Genomic DNA, 23,390 nt, shown 5'->3' with positions numbered 1-23,390 from the left:
TTTAGAATTTTAGATTATAGACTACCAAAAACTAATGGAGAACACGAATAGACTGTATATGGAAGGAAAAAGGAGCCATTGTTGAGAAAACCGATGAGGTTTGAAATTGATTTAGTTCACTACTCCAGCAAGGATATGTTAGGGAAGGCTAGGATTAGGCTAGGAATCTTTGTGTGCAAGTGTAGGGGTGTGTCTGTGTGTCTGGATACCTCTGTGCCCTGTGATGTACCTATGCAAGTTAGACAACCTTGAGTGTTTGGGCTCACCTTGTTTGAGTGAGACAGGATCTATTTTCAGCTGAATATGCCAAGCTTAGCTGTCTCTTAAGATTTGGTGGATTCTCCCATCTCACCATAGGAGCTCTGGGATTATACATTTGTGCTACAACACCAGACTATGAGGGCTCTGGACATCCAAACTCAGAAACTCATGTGTCATGTGTCCCCTGACACCTTTATGGTTGAAACTATAACCCAGGGGGCCTTGAACTCCTCATCCTCTTGTGTCCACTTCCTTGTTCCCGTAGTTACAGCTGTGTGCTAATATGCCTGCCTTCTATGATTTCACATTTAAAAGTTAATAGTCTATGAGTGTCTTGGTTTCCTTTCTTTTAAAAGACCATGGGTCTAGTGTTAATGAAATCATGGGTGTGGTCATGGAACTGGTTAGTATTATTTGGCATTTTTCCTTTCTTAGATTTGGATTTTAGTCTTCAACCAAAGTAGATACTCTTGTAAACCTCCCAAAAGGGTCAATGGCTTTTTACTGTGCATCCCCCTGACTGTGACTGGGGTCATTTCATTCACTTACTTGGCTTTTTATATTTCTGCTTACCTGCTATTTTTTTTTATTCAGCTAAGTTTAAAGTAGGAGGCTGTGCTAGAATAGAGCTGCCCTCAGCGTTGTAAGCAGAGAAAAATTTCCATCTTGCTGATTGCTTGGTTTTGCTTGGCCATGCTGGACAGGAAACCCAGAGCCTTCTGCGTTCTAGGCAGGTATTGTACCTTCTCGCTATGACTTGGGCTTGAACTCTGGCTTTAGATAAGAGAACAATGTTCATGTTCTGAGTTGATGTTCATGTGCTTTGGGGGATATGAGAACACAGTAATGCATCATCTCAGAGGTTTCTTTTAGGCGTTTTCCTTATGATAACCAAGACTCATTATCCTGGAAGTTCGCTAACACTATAGCATTCTGATTTGAGTTTTGGCATTCTCACCTCAGTAGCCTGTAAAGATATGGAAATCTTATAGGTTTTCCTGCTGATTTGGTCTTCCATGTGCTGGAAATCTTTAGCATCCTTTGCAAAGCTGGAAAATATAATCTACATTTCCTCTTCTCCATTATTTGTAAAGATCTTTAACTAGAATCCCATCCAGTACCTTCCCTGCTTGCTGTTTTCTTGTGAAGTAATACATTTTTTTCAGTATTTGCTTCTCCAATAAATGTTCATTGAATCCTGATGACTAAGTTCTTTTTAATAACTTCTGTGGTGGAACCTTGAGCTTTTAAAAAAATTTAATAGATTATATCGATTTGTCTTTCCCTTTAGGTGCTGCACAATTTTTAGTTTACCATAAATGATTACCCAGTGATAAAAATCAAAGCCAGCCTTCCCCGTTATGTTTGCCAAATTCTTCAGTGACCTTATGTGTTAGCATACACTTGAAAACTTGCCAGATTGGCAAGGAGTAATTATAACACGGAGTGGGGAAACAGGAAGAAGTCTGGTTGAGAGAAGTGAATTTTTAGCATCTGCTCAAAATGAAGTCATACAGGAGTAGGAAAAAAGATACCATAGTAGTCATTGTACAACTGTCCCATTGAAGACGGTATTACTGCCTCCTCCGTCCACAGGGGAACTGACCTCTGCAGGGTTCAGCTTTCAGCATGTGGAGACCCTGGGTGCTCACGTCAGCCTTTACTACCACAGCCAGCCTCACATATCGGAGCCCGTCTGTTGCTTGGCTCGAAGGCACAAAGATGATTGTCCCTTGGCCCTGTGGGCCTGGAAGTTGAAGCTGAGAAAGGCTTTGGGTGTGAGTTAGAGACTTATGTCTGACTGTGCTCACAGGAGTAGCTGCATGTGGAAGGTGCCGTCACAGGTAAAAAAAATAAAAAATAAAAATAAAAAATAAAACAAAACAAAACAAAATAAAAAAAACTACTGAGGAGTTAAAGGATGGTTAAGAGTGGTGTGGTTGGTAATTGTATTCTGAGAATAACATGGAGAGGGTGCTCTGCTGGGGAAGGGTGGGCCTCGGTGGTATTTCCTACCCTGTTTGTGGTTTGTGGGAAACCCAGGCTTTGCTCCTGAGTACCAGAAAGAAAAAGAAAATGTTCACGTTGTTTGAAGAAATGTTTTTGAAATGAAGTGGTGAAGTCATCTCTTATGTAACATTTCTGTTCAGAGAGTACCATCTGCAGTTCCTTCCTTCCTTCCTTCCTTCCTTCCTTCCTTCCTTCCTTCCTTCCCTCCCTCCCTCCCTCCCTCCCTCCCTCCTTTCTCCCGTCTTCCTTTAAGTGAGGCTATCACTTCTTACAACTCACTTATTTTTTCGTGTGTAATCCGAGTGTTGTGTAAGTGGTGCGCTTTTGTGGAGAGGTAATCGGTCAACACTGATTCAATAATGTTTTGGTAAAATTTGGAACCCGGGCAGTTCAGATAACCTGTTGATAATAGGACATTGCAGAAAGGGAAGATCATTTTAAAATGACCAGTTTTTTTTTTCCCAAATGCCATTTTAAACTTAAATTTAAAGGAGGCATTCTACGTATACTCAGTGGCTTGCCTTGCAAAAGAGCCCACATTGAATTTTGAGAAAAAATAGGAAGGCTGCATTAATGACACAAGAAAGACCTATAAAAAGAGTTTTGCATCCAGAACCTCGTAAATACATTTTCTCTGTTTGCAGGGGATGCTGGGTTCGGCTCCCAGCATGCCTCAGGGCATGGAATGAAACAAGACTGCTTGTCAGGCTGGTGCACACTGCTGCCTAAAATGTTGCTGTCTGCTCTTACTCTTTGCTTCACAGGACTTTTCCAGAAGGAAACCCCTTCTTCAATATAAGCACAATAATAGTTTTTTTTGTAAACTATATTAGAATAAGGCATGATGACTTCAGCAGTGAAGTCCAACTAAAGAAATCTTTAGATTCCAGAATACTCTGATTACATATGTCGTCTTGCTATATATTCTTGCTCTATGGAGAGGAAGTTTAAAATGAATTTCAGCATTAAAATTAAAATGCTAATTTTGCTTCTTAATGCTCATTATTTAAAACATTAAAGGCACTCTGCCAAATCAGAGCATTTTGTTCATTAAGTAATTACCATTTGGTTTTCTAAAGAAGTGTGGATCTTGTAAGACCATGCGGAGTTACGCTGTAATTTCCAACAGATAGGAAGCTTCCTTACTGACTCCCTAGATTCTAAAATATAATTTTTCCATTATGGAAAATCTGTTTATGTTGGGCATAAATAATCCGATATTTGCTTTGCTAATGACCCAGCTTATGTGAAAATCACGTTACTGGATTTAATGATGTAACCTCTGCTCCGCGACCTCATATGTTCTGGAGGCTCGTAATGCTAGTCAAGGGCATTTCCTTTTATTTATTTTAATTTTACCTGCCATTTAAAGCATCGAGTGGCCCTTCATAATTTTATTACGAAACCGTAAAATAAGGAAGGACTAGTTGGTTATTTTTTACTTTAACTTTTGCTAATCTCATAGAATTCAAGTCTTCCTTGTGTTCTCATTTTTTTCAGGTCAGATGATGATGCATTTGCAGTTTCTCGTGACAGTAACAGGTGGGGTAGCATCATACGTTTCAGCATTTATCGTTCTGACTTCATTTTACTTTGCATCCCTCTACCCTCTTTCGGTCGAGCAGCACATTGAACGAGGACTTGATGGGGAGGCAGGCAAAGTGGGAATTAGCTCTCAGGTCGATGGATCAGATGATGTTGGCCACCTCCCTGGATCTCAAATGCTTTGGTCCTGTCACCTTGCTTGACAATCACAGATCATCAGGTTCTTAGAGCGAGCCCCTATTAACTGCTTTACATCATCCCTGTCTTTCCTTAGAGTTTTGGAATTCCACAGACCAAAGTGAGGGGATTTTATTGTCTAAATCCTTCTATCAGCTCTAAGATTTTATACGTATTATATGAGAAAGTTGTCATGCGGTTGCTTCCAGACAAGATCTTATGAGCCTTTTAGTTGATGGTAGCGAATGAGTTTTAGTCAGGGGGCAGTAATTTTGCCACAATTAATTCATAGTTCTTCTTTTGGAGTTATTTTTTTATAAGAACTTTAAAGCGGTGGTTCAAAAAGATTTTGTTTAGGTCCAGATTTGTCTATGTGTTTGATTATAATATATGGGATTATAATGGCTAATTTTTACAAAAAAGGACATAATAATAAATTAATTTCTTTGATTGTAATCACTTTAATCACCGAGGTAATTTCCCCATAGCCTTCTTGATTAACTCTTTTTTTTTTATGGCTTTCAATACTGTTTTCTCTTTTAAAATGCTTTTTAGTAGCGCTATGGGGATTTAGCTGGGTTTGGGTGTCCTGTGGCTAAACTGTTTCCTTCTTTTGAAAGTTAGCACCCATTGTGTTCGTTTCCTAAAATTCTAACTATTTGTATTGTATTAAGATTGATGAATAGATTTCCTTAAAATGTATAGGAAACAATATATATTTTTATCTTCAAGTTGATCAGTAACATCCTTTTAAGAGACTATAATTTTATTTAGCGGTCTAATCTATTGTTTTTATGTGGGTTGTATTACAGTGGTCTAGCCATACCAAAATTGTAGTCCCAGCATGCTTCTATGTTTTTATGTCAGCACGTGCTAACAGGAAAATTACACTTATCAATCCAACGGAAATGTAATTGAGGAGACAAATTGCCAAAGTCCCTCACAGTTAATCATGGAGCATTTGCTATTAATACAAAAGAGGAAGGGTCTAATAAATCCCATAGATTTGTTTTGCATGGGGTATTTTTTTTTTGTCTTAATAAGATAAGAGGGAAATTGGAGTTCTGAAGAAATAGTAGGAATGCAAATGGTTCAGGGTTTATGATACTAAAACTCTTGACTCAGTATGAGAAAGAATATAAAACAGAACAAGCCAATTCTCTCTTTCTATGCACGTGTTTCTTGGAAGTTGGATTGCCAATGAACAGAATAGCCCCATACGTGTGCTCCCTATGTGTAGTTTTACCCATGAATCTTCACAGTGTTACTGACTCTTCTTGCCTGGTTCTCATCAGCATCCAACTCCCTGTACAGCGATGACGCATTACACAGAGACATTCTCATCCAAGTATGCCATGTAATGTTCACCGTCACCCCCTTTCTCTGTCCTGCCCCCTCACTTCCCCTCCACACAGTCTTCATCTTCCTGTCAGCTCGTCTCTTTCATATTGTCATGCTTTCTAGGTTCCCTATATGTGAGAAAATGTGATATGTATCTGTGGGTCTGGCTTATTTCACTTAATGTGATTACTTTCCGTCCCATCTATTTTCCTACAAATGACATAATTTCATTCTTCTTTATGGCTGAAACTCTGCTTGCGCTCTCTCTCTCTCTCTCTCTCTCTCTCTCTCTCTCTCTCTCTCTCTCTCTGTATACCATGTTTGCTTTATCATAACCCACTTTTGGAAGACACTGTGTTAATCACACTGCACTCAACTTGGAATCTCCTTTTCCATTGGCATTTCCCCTCTTCTGTTTTTATTACCTTGATTTGTATCAATTTTTAATTTCTAATATATGGAGTTGATAACGTATTTCTAGAAGTGGGTGTCAGGGTTGATAGTTGGGCTCTTCAACTCTGTGTGCTGTCCTGTAAAATGTCAGTAAGAACATCAGTTCAGAACATCTCAGCTTAGAGAAGGGCAAGTAGACATAGTCCCACCCCTAACCAAGAAGTTATTTGCGATTGATTCCTGGTGGGAGAGTTTCCTCCAGCAGAGCATCCCTGGGTCTATTGCACACTTTTCATGGCAGAGCATATGCCCAGGAGAAGTTGGTCAAGACAAAACAGTGTGTGCCTTTTATGCTGTTATTTGTTCTGTTTTTATCTTTTGTCTGCTTTGATTTTCTTTTTAGCTTGTTGTTGTGGGGATGTTGTGGGGAACATGAAGGTGGGTGGTGGTTAGGGAAGTGGGGAGGTTCTAGGAAGAGTTTGGGGAGAAAAAGGATAGGATCAAAATATATGGAAAAAAGACGAATGGACAATTCCTTAAAGAAAAAAATCATGCTTTTAATGCTAATTTATTTCAAAATGTTGAGGAAACATATTTCTAATAAAATAAATATCAAATTAAATATGAAAAGGGAGAGTTATCTGTTGATGGAAGGAGGTGTGGGAGTTAGATGCACAACTCTTCCCTAGCATCTAGCAGTGGTCTCTGAGTGTGTGCTCTTGCTCTATTCCAGCTCTTGATATGGTACTGACAGCCTGCTTTACTGGTTACTGTATGTCAATGCCTTTCTGAAATGGAACAAGGGAAATTTACAAAGCCAGTCGATCAGTTTTAATGGGAAAGTATTTTCTTATAAATTATTTCCAGCTGTAGACCTTTTTAGCTTACAAATATCCATATTAAAAATGTAAGTGTTTAATTAGAGATAAAAACAGTGTAGACACAAACTCGTATTCTTCCCTTATTACTCAACTTGGGATCCTTCCATTTTAATTTCAAGTGATTTCTTCTAAACAATAAGACCAATTGTATATTTTTAGTGTGAATGACATTTTCTCTTGGATGAATTATGGAAAGTCTGGTTAACTTTAGCATTACTGGAGCTTGAAGTGACATTAATATTAAACAAGTGTTTAGTTGCAGGACATGATCAAGTTTACATTGTTGCAGAGCCTTAATTAAACTTTTATTAAACTGTGTAAACCATGATCCAGTTTGAAAGTAGATAGACATCTGTTTCAAATATTACTGCTACAACTAGAAATTAATAGCCTCTTTCTTTTGGGTCTGAACATTTCCCTTTGGAAGCCTTCATTTGCCTTTTCTCATGATTGTTTCTCTTTGTAAGTAACTTTGAGGTATGGATTATTTTAAAAAATAAATTTTAGTAATTTATAAAAGCATATGGAATTAAAGAAGGTTAGTCTTTGGAAGTATTTTATTGCAGAATAATAAACCAAGACTCCCTTTTGTTTTATGTTCAAACCAAAGCTTGGTAGTTTTGGTAAGGCACCAACATTATTGTGGCTGTCTTCATTTGTTGGTGGCCACCGGGCTGTCTACCCTCCTGGTTGCTCTGTCTTGTCTTTTCCTTTGGGAATGATGACAAAGTCTAGACAGATGTTGGCATTATTTTGCTCACTTAGCAAACACATTGTCTTCTTTTGTGTTAGTGATCCTGAAAGACTCTCCATGGAGCATAACTTGTAGATAATTTTCTGTTTGTTTCTCATTCTGGAAAGAAAACTGCATATCGTATTTCATTTAGACTTATTTATGCTGTCTAGATCACAAAATGCCAGTATTTAAATTTATGTTAAAGAGTGCTTATGAAAATGGTTGAAATACGACACACTTTGTTGTTGTAAAATTCAGAACTCCCCAGTTCTTTACTAGATTGCTGTCTCAGTCAGGTGCTGGCAGAGCCTCTCAGAGGACAGCCATGCCAGGCTCCTGTCTACAAGCACATCTTGGCATCAGCAATAGTGTCAGGGTTTGGTGTCTGCACATGGGATGAATCCTAAGTCAGGAAAGTCACTGGATGGCCTTTCTTCAGTCTCGGCTCCATTTTTGTCCCTGCATTTCCTTTAGATAGTAATAATTTTGGGTCAAAAATTTTGAGATGGGTAGATGTCCCCATCTCTCAACTGGGGGCCATATCTATCTACTGGAGGTGGTCTCTTTAGGTTCCATCTCCCCACTCTTGGGCACTTGGGCTAAGGTCATCCCCATTGAATACTGGGAGCCTCTCAAATCCATGGTGTTTGGGACTTTCTAGTGGTTCCCTCCCTGTTTCCCACTCCACACTGCTACATATTTCTACTCATTCTCCTGGCCCTCTGGGATTCTCCCCTGTCTCCCCCATACCTGATCCACCCTCCTTTTCCCTCCCTCTCCCTTCTCCCTCCTAAGTCCCTCCCTTTCTCTGCCTCCCGTGATTATTTTGTTCCCCTTCTAAGTGGGTCTCAGGTATTCACACTTGGGGCTAAAACACAACTGAAGAGCATTGACCTGTCTGTCTCCCTACCTATACCATGTGATTTTTTGTAATTATTACTCTGTAGTACAGCTTAAGGTCAGGGATGGTGATTCCCCCAGAAGTTCTTTTATTGTGGAGAATTGTTTTCTCTATTCTGGACTTTTTGTTATTCCATATGAAATTGAGAATTAATCTTTCTATCCCTGTGAAGAATTGAGTTAGGATTTTGATGGGGATTGCATTGACTTTGTAGATTGCTTTTGGTAAGATGGTCATTTTTACTATGTTAACTCTGAATCCATGACCACAGGAGATCTTTCCATCTTCTGAGGTCTTCTTCGATTTCTTTCTTCAGGGACTTGAAGTTCTTGTCATACAGATCTTTTGCTTGCTTGGTTAGAGTTTCACCAAGGTATTTTATATTACTTGTGACTATTGTGAAGGATGTTGTTTCCCTTATTTTTTTCTCAGCCTGTTTATCTTTTGAGTAGAGGAAGGATACTGATTTGAGTTAATTTTATATCCAGCCACTTTGCTGAAGTTGTTTTTCAGCTGTGGAAGTTCTCTGGTGGAATTTTTGGGATTGTTTAAGTATACTATCATATCATCTGCAAATAGTGATACCTTGACTTCTTCCTTTTCAATTTGTATCCCTTTGACCTCCTTTTGTTGTCTAATTGTTGTAGCTAGAACTTTTAGTACTATATTGAATAAATAGGGAGAGAGTGGACAGCCTTGTCTTATCCCTGATTTTAGTGGGGTTGCTTCAAGTTTCTCTCCATTTAATTTGATGTTGGCTACTGGTTTGCTGTATATTGTTTTTTTATTATGTTTAGGTATGAGCCTTGGATTCCTGATCTTTCCAAGACTTTTAGCATGAATGGGTGTTATATTTTGTCAAAGGCTTTTTCAGCATCTAATGAGGTGATCATGTGATTTTTTTTCTTTGAGTTTGTTTATATAATGGATTATGTTGATGGATTTCTGTATATTGAACCATCCCTACATCATTGGGGTGAAGCCTACTTGATCATGGTAAATGCTTGTTTTGATGTATTCTTGGATTCAGTTTGCAAGAATTTCATTGAGTGTTTTTGCATTGATATTCATAAGCAAAATTGGTCTGAAGCTCTCTTTCTTTGTTGGGTCTTTTGTGTGGTTTGGGGGGTTGTAGGACTGTTTATCTGATCCTCATTTAACTTTGGTACATGGTATCCATATAGAAAATCATCCATTTCATCTAGATTTTCCAGTTTTGCTGAGTATAGATCTTTGTAGCAAGATCTGATGATTTTTTTGAATTTTCTCAGTTTCTGTTATTATGGCTCCCTTTATCATAGAGACAAATTTCAATGTGAGTAAGAGAGCAATTGTTCTAGGGGTTTTCTTTTGAGGCAAAGTCTCTGTATGTCTCTGTTTTACATATTTTTACTTTTAAGTAATTTTAACCTGTTTATAATATACTATTTTATTTTGGATTCATCATATGTGGGTGCTTTATTTAGTTTTGGCATCTTTGAGATCATGATAATTTTTCCCTCCAATCTCTTTTTGTGGTAGAATTATTTATTTTCTGTGTTAAAATGATGTAATAATATTCCTGGGATAGTTTCTTTTAATCATGATGTGTTTTTAGCTATATACTGCCAAGATATATTGGTTTGTTAATCTCAGTTAGGATTTTTGCATCTATATTTAAAATTAAGTTTGGTGCTTTTAGTAATAAAAATTTAAAAAGATCCTTTATTGTCTACAACCACTAACCACAAATCTAAGAGACATTATCTTTTTTGTAAGTGGCTCTTTTCACGTAATGTTCTCAAACTCCATTTATACTCTAGCAGAAGATATTCCTTATTAATTTTCATTCACGTTGGTTCATTCATTAGCAGGTGGACATTTGGATTGTTTATACTTATGTTAATAATGTTGATGCCCAAAGGATAGTGTGCACATATGTTTTGCTGTTTCTCGGGAGCATACCTGGAAGTGACCCTTCTGGGTTATGGGCCAGCTCTGTGTTTAATATTTTGAGGACCAATTGCAGTATTTGCTAAATCGGCTATAGCGGTTTACATTTCCGGCAGCAGTGTACAAGGTTTCCAATCCATCCCATACCTCACAGACCTCCTGAGGGCAAGCGGCCAATTGCGATTGCATTTTCCACATCATCAAAGTCAACCAGCAAAGGATCAAGCAGGATTCGAGCATTGCCTGTCTTAGGTGTGCACATACCTTGCTCTTCTAAGTCCCTAGCAGTAAAGGATTAGCAACTATACATATAGCATTTGTATTCTGCAAGGGGCTAAGATCTAGATGCCATTGAAGGTATACAGAAATGTAAACACTTAGCCATTTTATAAAGTCACATGAGCATTGGCTGCTTTTGGAGTACAGATGTCCTGGAACCAATTCCTTGTAGATAGTGGGACAATTGTGGTTTGGTTGGCAGCCATGCTAGTAGGTGTACAGTGATTTCTTCTGATAACCAATTTGTGTGTTACTGATGAATAATTATGCCAGATATGTTTTTGTGTGCTATTGGTCATTTCTACATCTGAATTGGAGGAATACTTGTTCAAATCCCTTTGCCTACTTTTTACTTGTGAGTTTGATATTTGATATATTTTGAATACAAGTCTGTGTCAGATGCACAAGTTGCAAGTGTTTTCTTCTGTAATGGGAGACGGGGAGGCTCTCACTCTCTTCTTTTTTCTCATCTCCCCTCTTTCTTCTTGAGATAAGATCTCACACTTCAGCTCGGGATAATCTGGAACTCACTCTACAGCACATTCATTCTCTTGACAATTCTCCTACATTGGCCTCTCAAATGCTGGGATTAGAGATGTAAACCACAGACAGAAACATTTATATTTTCTGAAATGTTCATGTTTCTTATTTTTAATGCTTCACATTGATAATATAACAAATAAAGTTTTTGCTTTCTAAGAGAGAGGGAGGGAGGGAGGGAGGGAGGGAGGGAGAGAGAGAGAGAGAGAGAGAGAGAGAGAGAGAGAGAGAGAGAGAATGAGAATATCTATGGGAATTGATTCGATTGGCTCACAGGATCAAAGGCTGAATGGCTCACAATGGAGACTGTAGGTTGAGGAGCTGAGGAAACTCAATCTATAAGGGTGCAGATCTCATATCAGTGGTGGTATATGCTCAAAGTTGAAGTCTGCATGCTGAGTACTGGAGCTGAGTACAACTGCAAATTAAAAAGATAAATGATGTTCACGGGCAGTGGCAATGGCTCAAAAACACAGTAACTCATGAGGGTCATGACATTGCCGTTTCTTTCATTTGGGTCTCTAGCTTAGTGGATAGTACCACACAGGTTCATGATGCCTTTCTCTTATCAGTTAACTGACTCATACACTACTAATCCTGAAACACCATCAGAGACACACCTACTAGTGTCCTCATTGATTTTCTACATGACTCTGTTCAGTCGAATTGATAACTGAATTTTACTGTCGCATAGCATACCCACAATCCATTGCTTGATACATGCTAATAAATTCACGTGTAGTTTTGAAACACAGCTTTGATGGACGTAGGATTGACGTTTGAAACTTTGTTTTTCAGTTAGTGCCTCTAGAGTATGGTAAACTCAGTGCCTTCTAGCGTGAATCACTTCCAGTGAGACGTTAACTGTCAATGATGTTTCCTTGTGTGCGACAAGTCATTCTTGTTTTTCCTCTTGTGAAAAGCTCTCGTTCTTGTCTTTCAGTATTTTTAGTATGATGTGTCTGGGTGTGTATCTCTTTGTGTTTATTTTGCTTGGAAATTGCTGAGCGTCCTGGATTACTATTTTTTTTTATTTTAAATTAGTATTTCATCAAATTGGACAAGTATCAGTCCTTCCTTCCTGCTGACACTTTTCTTCCTCTTTACTCTCGGGGCTTTGGTGGTCCCATCTGGTACCTGTGCTCAGTGACATCTCATGTTTCTCCAAAGCCCTCCCTGTTTTCTTCATTTATCACAGCTTATATTTTCGATTATGTAATCTGTATTGACCCAGTTTGTTCATCCTTCTGCCAGTTCACAAGCGTAGTTAATCCCTTCTGTTCCATTTCCATGCTGGTTGTTCTACCTTTTGTAGCTAGAATTTCCAACTTTAAAACAATGGCTCTGTCTTTCTTGACCTTTCCTGTCTGATGAAATACTGTTTCCATACCAATCTTTATTTCTTTGAGCATGAACCCTTAGTTCTTGGGCATAATTTATAGCTGTTACTTTGGGGGGGGTCTGTTACATTTGCTACCTTGGCCTTTGTTAGGTAGTTCTGGGTACTGGCTCTTTTACCTCACCTTTTTTCTCAGCCTTTCTTGTAATTGGTGACAACTAGACATTTTAGGGAACACAGCAATTCTGGAATCAGATTCTTCATACTTTCTGATAAACATTTTGTTGCTTGTTTCTTTAGTTACTTGGAGGAACCATCTTATTTTCCTAAAGTCCGCCATTTCTGTGGTTACACCGAGATGATTTATATAGTTTTGGCTCTCTGGTACCACAATAACTAGCAGGCTCTACTAATTGCTGAGTGATAATGCCCAAAGGGGCATGCATTGCTTCATTGAATTAGTTTCAGGCCACTGTGTAAGCATAGCCTTTGGGGCCAGTGTTTGAGATTTGATCTATCCCCAGGAGGTCTGTTAGCATCCCATTTCCTAGTTGTCTTTGGTAAACTATCTGGCCTTTAGGGTAGTTGATGGCTCTCTGGTGCTACTCATTCCGGCTTCATTTCCTGTTTCTGGTTGCTCTTTGGTTTGAACTTTGATAGACTCTAACAAGACAAGGAAACTTTTGGGTTCTTTGGAAAGTCAGTTATGTCAAGTGATGTTTTGTTGGGGCACATGAGAAAGGATGTTTTGTTAAAGTGGACACATAAAAGAATGTGGTGAAAGGATGTTTTGTTAAAGTGGATACATGAAGGAGTGTTTCACTAAAGCAGACATAGGTGAAAAGATGTTTTGCTAAAGCAAACACATAAAAGGACATATGATGTTAAGAAGAAATATAAATGTAACCCAACAGATGGTGGATGGCGATCAATGGTATTGGTGTGCCTTGCCACGTTTTTTACTGGTACCTTTTGTCATGACTTTACCGAGAAAAAAAATACCAAAAAAAAATCTCCCAAAAAACACCAACAAAAACTTTTGGTGATGTTTTCCCTGCTTTTGTAGACTCAGGCCAATTGGCATGGTGGACAGGTAATGTTTGGAGGGAGTATAAATAGTACTCAGTAGTGAGAGTTGGCTTGCACAGTTAGCTTTATAATGCTTTGTTGGTCTCACATCTTTGTCTTTATTGATCTTCACTTTGTTGAGAGAGGCATGGGAGAGAACTTCTCCTGGTGTCCCTGTTGGTCCTGGTGGTTCCTGCTGGCTCATGCCAATTCAGCAGGGGCCTGGCTGTTTCTGCTGCATCATGCCATCGCTGCTGATTCATGTTTGGTATCCTGACACTATTGAAATAAACTGCTGGACATTAAAAATATCCATATCTATTTAATTTAGACATTAAAATTGCCCCAATGAACTAATTCTAAATAACATACAACTGAGCCTTGTGGCTTCTTCTAGATCGACCTGCCCTTGCTGATTCATAAATGGTGTTTAGGAGTAGATCGAGCTACCGTACTGATTCATGTAAACTGAATGGCTGATATCCTGATAGTGCAAATTAAATTTACTCCAAAGGACTATTTCTAAATAGGCCCATTCCACCTATATCTTCATAACCTTTCTTTTCTATTACCTCTGGTGAATGATGGGCCAGGAAGGAGGTTAAAACATTTAAAATCCCTTATTCACAATAGGTTAAATAAAATCTAAGCCTACAGTAACTCCAACTTGTAGGATTCCCTTTGGCTATGGCACACTCTTTTCTCATGCCATTTCTCTTCCCATCCCCACCACACAGCAGAATTTTTGATCTAGTATATATCTGGTATAGTGACCTCCTTCCCTTGGAGAGTAACCATTGTTCTGTGAGCAGGGTGTTATAGAAGTGATTGTTACAAGCTACCTCTCCTTATGTGGCATAGCTCCATGAGTGAGCTGTACTTAGGATCCTCTGGGTTCTGGTGTCCTACGGATGTTCTGCTAGTGGAAAACCTTGTCCCTGGGCATGAGGCTCAGTGGGGAAGAAGGTAATGTCCTAGCCATACTTGCCATGGATTTTGCCAATGCCACTTTGAACTATAGATTGAGAAGTGCCACAGACTCCCTCCTCCTGGTAAGAGTGTTTATTCCTTGACTGGGGGTACTGAGCAATGAAGGAGCCTCAATTTTTTGGCCACGTTAATTGAGAGTGAATCTTCTCTTAGGTTAAGCTTAGGCTAGGGAAACCATGCAAGGACTATGTGTCAAAATCCATGGGCACTCCCTTTCCTGTCAATGTTGATATGCTCTCATTAGTGAATGTTTCTTGATTTGCTTTATACACTTAATGATGCAGATCTTTAAGAGTGATGGGAACTTTCTCCTGACTCAAGGGCTCAGGTGATGGATACTAAATAGACATTAAAAGTCAACTTCAGTATCTCATGCTGCCAATGGTCAGAGACGTGGCCACACAGAAGTAAGTAAAAAAGCAAAGGCAGCAAATTTTATTAAAGAAGAAGAGGAAGAGGAAGGGGGAAGACAAAGAGGAAGAAGAAAGACTAAGAAGATTCTTATAGGCAGGGTTAGGATGGGGTAATAGGAGGGACCCAATGATATTACTACTGAGCTATTTGTCTAGAGACTCTAATAAAAGGTTTAGGCCAGAATCTAGACAAAGTAATTTTATTGAGATCAGTTATCTCTGGGCATAGGCTGATCAAATCAGGGGTGCAGATTCTTTCCTGGTCCAATTAGGGATAATCAATCACATGCTGTTCCCTTTGTGGAAAGAGATACTATGAGATCGGCTTTCAACTTTTCTTATTTCTTATCAACTCTGAGAGACTCAGGGTTCAAGACATGCCAATCTAATGGGATAGATAGAAATGTAACTTTTTTTCATTGCTTTGTATACATTTCTATAAGATTAAAATTAAGTCTTTGGAAAGTGTGATGGAACTTTGTAAAATTATCTGAGTCTTTGGGATTAATTTGAAAACAGTGATTGTAACTATCATTTTCAGACTGTATCTTTTTCATATTTGTAACTTTTAAAAGTAGTTTTCTTAAAAAGGGCATAAAATTAACCCCGGGTCCACTCTTCCTCTCCCATGATACATTCAGTTTTGTGCTCAGACCTCGGTTGCAGACCTTCAGTTTTTAGAGTGGTTCAGGGCATTGTGGGTAGTTAAGCCCTGTGCATTTTCAGTGTAGCCTCATTTTTAGTGCTGTAAGTCACCTTAATCTCCTCATGCTTATTTTGGAACAGCCCTCATGTGATCTCTGGTGCAGAAGCCACAACAAATCCATGGGAATGTTTTGTTCCACAGAACTTTTCAGCGCCTTAACTTTCCCCAACAACTGCTTTCAGAGGTCATGCGGTGTATCCTCACAAGACCACAGGGCTTCTGAGCAGGGAGTAGGGAGACCAGGAAGAGCAGGGAGATAACTGGTCCATTTAGCCTCTGTTGGGGGTATACCCAGGTCTTGTAGGCTCTCTGCAAGGTGGAGTCACTCCTTTTCTCTCCCACCCTTTGCCAGTCTCTCTTTTCCCTCTCATTCTTGCTTACTGGTAGTTACATCAGCTCCTTCCTATAGAGAACCTTTGGTGTGGATTTGCTTCAGATTGATTTCTAGCAAACCAAGGCACAACTGGTCTTGACTTGAAACATGCTTAGCAAACAGTTACTTCAGATGGGGTGTTCTGTCTGTGGACTGCTTTCCCCCTTGAAACCAATATGGAGACCGCTTGTAAGGTTGCTGGCAACAGTAGCTGGTATGTATTGACATCACAGTGGTTGATTACAGCTTTGATGGCTGCAGACTTAGTGTGAAAGACAAAGCAGGTGGCTGCAGCACCTACATGATTAGCACAGCAGGGGTAAGTTAAGGATTTCTGTGTTTGGCAGCATCTTGTCCTATAAAGTGAAAAGGATGATACTCCCAGGGCATTGCTAGACAACTTAAGGCATACCGTGAAAGCTGGGGGTGCGGGTGGGGTGTCTGTGTAATTATTTTCACAGAGAAGTTAACAATAAAATAAAACTAATCATTATAACACTGAAAAATTAGATTAATAATTTTGGCAAGCCACTTATATCAAAGACAGAGCCTGGTAGAGTAAGGCTAGACTTCTAAGACTTGGACATTTCCTTGGATGGACTTGACATCATGAGCTTTCAAATCTCTCTTCTCTCCTTTTAGTCTGAGAATAAAAAGACCTATCTTCTTTGGATTGTGTGCAGTGACTACCTGGACCTTGTGCTTTGGAGGACTATGTTTATTCTACTCACTGTTCACATGTTTCTCATTATTTCTGTAGTTAAACTGAGTAGGGCTCCAACATGGACCACCATGGGTAGTATATAATTCTCGTTAGAAGAAGAAAAATATTCATGTCACCTTTGGTTAAAGGGAAGGTGCCATAGCATTTTATATGTGCTGTGGTGAACAGGTGTGAGTTGCTACTTTTGTAACACAATTGGGTTAATAGGATCAGGTACTAGTCTTCCAAAGAGACTTTGGTTGAGTGTTCGGTTCCATTGAATGCTGGGTAGGGCGTTAGACTCCTGGAATGAGAAGATGCACTAGGAGGCTGACTTACATAGGCCATGTATTCTCAGTGTGGTCTCTGGTGTTTTCTGTGTCTCCAGGCTTGGGACTTTTCACAGAAGAACTTACAGAGGGGAATGTGGGCAGCTATGGTTTTCTGTTTTCCTCGTGTACGTTCTCTGCCTTCGGATTGCTAGCTAATGTTTGTGGTATATCTGCCTACAGTTTGCCAAGGAGGAAGAGAGTTTTCTTTTCATTACCCCAATGTGTGCACTACCGTGGTCATTTTCAATTGGAGTCAGTGGGGGATTTTTATTTCTACAGAGTCTAAGATGGCCACTGCTTCACGTGCTGCCAGCATGTTTTAACTCTCTACAAATAGGTGCAGCCTATCTATGAGCTGTTTCGATATGTAAACAAAGTTCTGTGCTTTGGGAAGTTGTAAAATCATTTTATGAGTGCCTTGATTACTTTAACAGGCAAAAATAAGTGCTACTTCATTTATTTTTAAATATATTTTACCCAAAGTACACAGTGATGCACAGTCAATAGAATGAAAATAAATGGAGGTAATTATGAACGTGTTTTGAAATATAAGGTGTAGAGTAATAGAAGACACTCAACATTGACTTCTGTCCTCGACAGACACACTCATTCCATGCATAAACATATATGTGTGCGTATGAGTATATGTATTCCTGATTTGTTTGTTCTGCGAGCTGTAGTGGTGTGATAGCAAATGTGTTGTACAATGGAAGCAATTTAATTAAACATTTAAAATATATTTGGTTAAATGGTTAACAGCCATGACTAGATTTCTGCTTGACAATTAAGAGTGCCATAGATGGGGTTGGGGATTTAGCTCAGTGGTAGAGTGCTTGTCTAGCAACCGCAAGGCCCTGGGTTCAGTCCCCAGCTCCGAAAAAAAGAAAAAAAAAAGAGTGCCATAGATTCAATATCTGGGGCTTGGACTTATAAGGTCCATTTCTAAATTTTTCCCAATAGCAATGTCTCTAAGGAGTAGCATGTGCAAACATCTGCCTGTGCCCATAAGGGTCTTTAAGTTACGTTGCTAGGTTCCTTTTGAAGAGCTTCTGAGAGCATGATTGTGTTTAGCTCACACATTTATATTTGTCACAAATACTCTGAATGATGCTTATTAAAAGGCACGCTTGGCCAACACTCACATGGATTAAGTAGTTAGACTGGCAAATAGCATCAGACGCCAAAACCATCAACTGCCTCTGTCAAAGGACACTTGTGACATTGGATGCAGTCTGTTTGCCACTCCGCCTACCTGGATTTGTAATAATCATGCTGGGAAATAGGTCATTATATAATTACATGGTGTCTTCATTGAAATAGTTACATTAAGTGTTAAAGATATGCCAAGCATTGTGCTTACTACATATAGCATTGCAACTGTTACTTTATAGACCTTGTCCAATTTTAATCTTTCACAGAGATGGGGAAGCCTATTGTGATTTAAGAAAGATCATATTTAGTGAGCGATGGGGGGGGTCATATTTCAATTCAAGCATTCTTTGTGTGTGTGTGTGTGTGTGTGTGTGTGTGTGTGTGTGTGTAACATGATGTGTTGTGATGAATATGTGAGTTTGTGTAGGCAGTAGACCAGGAGCTGATGTCGTATTTCTTCCTCTGTCATTCCTCACTGTATTATTTCCAAGACTGGATTTTGCAATGATTCTGGAACCTTCCATTTCAGCTATATGGGCTGGCAATCAAGCAAGCTTCCAGGATCTGCCTGTCTTTGTCCCCAACTCTTAGCCCTGGCATTACAGAGGCATGCTGCTGAGCCCAGATGTTGTGTGGATTCTGGTACTCTAACTGTAGAATCTCATGCTTATGTAGCAAGTCTTTGATCTAGCTATCTTCCTAACCTCGAGTAAGCAACTACAAAAATGTATGGTTTGAATCCATCTTCCTTTATGATTCCAAGACATTTGATATCAATATCTCTGTTGTTGCTGGTTTGAATATTTCTCAGTAGAAAGCAATTCTTCTGAAAGGGTATTTGTAGTTTAATGAAGGGATTGCTACTATTTCAAAGTGAATGTGTTTCAGAGCTTTTTAAAGATGTTAATATATAGAAACAAAGAAAGCTATGCTCTCTCCCTTTTGGTTATGAATCTCCAGGAATATAGTTAATAGTTACACTCAAGGCAACATTATCATCACCCCCAACATCCAACACCACCACCCCCAGCCTGTTTCTGTTGCCTTGTACATTTGCTTTGTAGACATGAAGTCCTCCCCACGTCCTTTCTCACTGACAGACCTCTGGCAGGTGCAGATGCCTGTGGCCTAAGTGCTTAACTTTTCTGGTGACATGTGTCAGTCAGACAAGGCTGTGGGGGAGTGTTTAGTCAAGCAGCTGATAACCCTAGGTGTCGACTGGGGGAGAGGACTGCAGGGTATGATCTTCTCTTGAGCCTGTGTGACTGAAGAGACCAAAGCGAATCCAGTCACATTGTGTATGCAAGTAGAATAGTGAATCTTAGTCTTGAGAACCCATATCCATGTTGCTCCCCAGAAAGTGCCAGGCAGAGCCCGACACAGAGAAGAACTGTGTCTCACTGAGACACTTGGCTCATGTGAGTCCTTGTGGCACTTAAGTGACAGCACTTAAACACTGGCGTGCTTAGTGTTGGTCTCACAACCTAGTTTTTTTTTTTTTTTTTTATCTGAGTCTGAAGTCAAAGAAATTCTGTGACTGGCACTCAGAATATGTGGAGAACATGGGTTTCTAGTGCAAAATGCCTGCCTGTCATTCACACTGCTGAGGACTGGCTAAAAGACCAGGTCTTCAATTCATCCAGAGATGTCTGGATGGCCAGTGACTATGTTGGATCAGAAAGTCAACTCAGGCCCTGGCATCTCATACCAAGGGGGGGGCTACTGACTTGTTTGAGTAATTTATCCAGCCACTTTGCTGACGGTGTTTATCAGCCTCGGTCTCTGGAGTAGAAAAATCAAGAAATTCCTTTAGATTTCCCAACGATAGACAACAGGGACATTAGTTTTCAAAAGGAAATAAAAGAACTGATTTTCGTGCAAATTAAACTGATTTCAAGCTTTTTAATTTCTGACTCCCCTCTCTTGTTTCAACATGCATTTCGTTAAATTTAGCATTACATTCTAAAATGGAAGCCGGTCACATTGATCTAGACAGAGCAGCAGGATGGCCCTGAGGTTGTCTTCCCCGCTTTAATGCTGTCTTTTGAAGAAGCCGTCTTTTCATCGCTGTGTCTACTTGATGTTCCAGACTGTTTACAGGGCCTCATCGGCCAGACTAAGCCAGGAATTGCTCTTTTGGGTAGATTCACGGATTTATAAGCAGAGCTCTTTTTTTTTTTTTTTGGAAAGAACGTTTCAATTTAGACATGAAGTTTTGTTTTAGTTCAGAGTCTGCTTTGAGGAGTCTATGGGAGATGACTTGTGCTGTTTGAGAACTGGTAAATAATCCAATCACAGAAGTTTACTTTAAGGATTATTTGGATATTTACTTGCGGTGGGAACCAAATCTATTTTAAGGTCTTTCCCCTTGTTTTATTATTTTCCTTGGTTAGCGAGTGGCTGTTTGGTGAATAAGACAGAGCCTATTAAGCACTTAGTTTGAGCCAGCTACTCTTGTAGAGTAAGTAGGCAGTCGTAGAGGACTTGGATGCCAGCGCCATTTGGCTTGCCTCGCCACTCATTACTGTTGTGACTTCATGCCAGCGCCTTGCCACCTTTGGCCTTGAGCATGCTTCTCCGTAAGAAGAAAATCGAGTGTTAGCTTTAACTGGGTGGTTTGGGCACCAAAACGCTTAGAATTGGTTGTAGTCCTTACTCGTGATTTCTGGTAATGATCCCGGTCCTTAAAGAACTCGAAGTTTATGAAAAGTGTTTATGTGAACCCAAAGTTAATGGGCAGTGATGATGAGGATGCAGCCCATGGCCATTCTTCTCTGAAAGGTATCTGATGGGAGTCGGGGGGAAAGGAAGGGTAGAAGCAGGCACCTTTTTAGACATGCTGGGAGGAGACTGAGGGGTTTGAGCTGGAGTTTCACGTGTGTGTAGGAGAGAGGGTGTGAAGAGACTTGGGTCTAGAGCAGAGAGCGGGGCAGGAGAGGCCAGGGAGTCTGAGCAGCGTGACTTAGCCTAAGCGCCATGGTTCTTTATCCTCCCATCTTTACCTCTTTACCTCTCAACCCAGCATTTCTATAGCACATCTCGCCATCACCTGCATGCCCTCAATGTGCGATTAAGCCCCCTTTTCTCTTTCTTCAGGGTCCTTCCTTGTTGCACTAGCTGCTGCTAGGTATGGTGTCTGTGATGTGAAAGTATCCTTTCTTTAATGTTTTAACATTTATTTGCATGTGAATATAAGTGTGTGTGTGCGCACATATGTGTGTGTGTGTGTGTGTGTGTGTGTGTGTGCACGCACAGGCTCATGTACATGTTCTAGAGCATGTATGGAGGCCAGAGGATAGCTTTTGGGTGTGGTTGTTTCTCTTGTTCCACTGTGTGCCAAGGACTCAGGGGGCCAGGCTGGGTGTCAGTTGAGTCATCTGCAAGGCCTGTGTGTCATTTCTTTTTGTGATTGTTAACAGCTTCATGAATTAGATTACCCCCCTTTATAGGTAATGCTACTCTCTTTCCTGAGACATTGGAAATTTAATTTGTTCAGGGTCTGCTAGCTTTAATAAGCCCTTGGATTTGAACTATGTTTCTGAAATTGTTTTTTCCAAATGATGGAGATGCGGAGGATATAATTTAAATTATTGATTTTTAGGAAGTTTTTATTTTCATATAAATAACAGAGAAAATAAAAATAACCTGGAAACTTCAACCATGTGTGTGTGTGTGTGTGGGGGGATTTTGTGAATAAATAAAGATAATTATGTTGGCAGGAGCTAGGAGTTGAATGACAATACAGTAAGGTAATTGAGAATTTTTGTTTTCTTGTGAGACTTTGCACTAAGTTGAAATACTTTTTTACTCTGATTATATAATTCTATGGCTTCATTAAACGTTTATTTACAAACGAGTTGCATATATGCCGAGGCAAATTGGTAAATTACTGTAAGATTATTATTTGTTTGGGAGGAGTATGTTCCTTGCAGGCACAGTATTTGCCTACCAAGAGAGTGGCTCCAGAGTTGAGTTTACTGAGTATCTGGGCTGCCGCTTTCTTAGGTCATTGCTTCTTACTTAACCCCAGGCATTCGTCTTGAGAGTGTCCTGGCCAGAACTGTGACCACAGGAACCAGTGGGAGGCAACCCGCTGCTGACAGGTCCTGGACAGGTTGGCTTCATCTCAGATGCTAGTAAAACTGCTGGGCCTCTTCAAAACTCCCCAGGGGCTGCCTTTTGTCATTATCAACCCTAGTGGCTCACTTTAGCCTAAAGTTATCTTTGTCCAAGGAGGTCAGTGAAGACAGAGGTGACTGAGGGAGAACAGAGCTGGCCTTGTGCTGAATGTGGCCTTTGTGCTGAACCGTTGAGTTCAGGTAGGGTTTGCTTAAATAATTTCCACAGAGGAGCTGAGGAAGACTGAGAGCTGACACCACAAGGAGGGATTACTGCACATTTGGGTAGGACTAGAGGAGAATGTTTTGTGGGATCACAAAATTCACTTACGTAATAAGTGGGATACATGGAGCAATGTGTACTGGATTTTATATATAATCGATCTGAGGTCTCCTAAATCTATGTTTTGTTGGATTGTTTTTCGAAACACGATCTGGAATGTAATTCTGGCTGGCTTTGCCTCTTGCCTTAGCCTCCTGTGTGTGATTACAGGTGTGCAGCACTGTGCCCAGTATCCTGGGCTGTCTAATAAGATTTCGTTACTCATTGCTCAGCCAAGGCAAAAGTAATCCACCAGTAAGGCAACTCGGATTAAAAGTTGGATGAGCCTGTTGTCTTGGAAACCTCATTTAGTTCTTAGGTACCTCACCTAGGTCTAGCACACCAAGATAGAGAGAGGTACAGGGGGATTATGGAGGGGAGGCAACATGAAGATTTATTTACCTTTCCCCTCTGTCCCTTGTCTTTGTCACTTGGGTAGAGTCTCTTTCCTCTAGTTGCTGTCTGTTCTTTTGAGCTTCTGTGCTTCTGTTGGCCACCGATGAGTTCAGCAGCCTCTTCTGTTCTCTCACCGAGAACCCTGTAACTGACTTGGCTGCCTGTTGGATTCCTGCTGGACTCTTAGACTCTTGGACAGTTGGCTGTGAGCCACCCTGTAGACCTTCATGTAGAGTCATTTAAGTTCGTGTCGGTGATGTCCCTTAGCAGAGCTTTTTGACCTCATTGATAACTGAGTTTAGTTTGTCCTGCAGAGTATGGTGGCTGTTAGAAGAACCAGACCTCAGTGTCTCTGTCGCTTTGACATGACTCTCTGGGGCTGACTAAAGCAGCCTCAGAGGCTTTGGTGGAAGGGGTTTGTGGGTAGAGCAGGGCTGGTGGAGGATGGGGGTGCATCCTCTCATCCTAGCGTCCCCTTGTCT

The 23,390-nt window shown here is 40.1% G+C and overlaps 1 protein-coding gene across 4 annotated transcripts in view; it reads left to right on the top strand.

Annotated features, from left to right (window-relative positions):
- Bmpr1b (bone morphogenetic protein receptor type 1B) overlaps positions 1–23,390 on the top strand; it is a 332,846-nt gene that overhangs the window by 10,480 nt on the left and 298,976 nt on the right. For 2 of the 4 annotated variants that reach the window (XM_087625064.1, XM_087625067.1), the window contains exon 2: positions 3,772–3,813. The gene's annotated coding sequence lies outside the window, so the exon portion shown is untranslated. 4 annotated transcript variants of the gene reach the window in all.

This window comes from Rattus norvegicus, chromosome 2 (genome assembly GCF_021556685.1).
Source record: "Rattus norvegicus strain SHRSP/BbbUtx chromosome 2, alternate assembly SHRSP_T2T, whole genome shotgun sequence".
Lineage (NCBI taxonomy): Eukaryota > Metazoa > Chordata > Mammalia > Rodentia > Muridae > Rattus > Rattus norvegicus.
The sequence above is the reverse complement of the archived record's forward strand: the minus strand, read 5'-3'. Positions and strand labels throughout refer to the sequence as shown.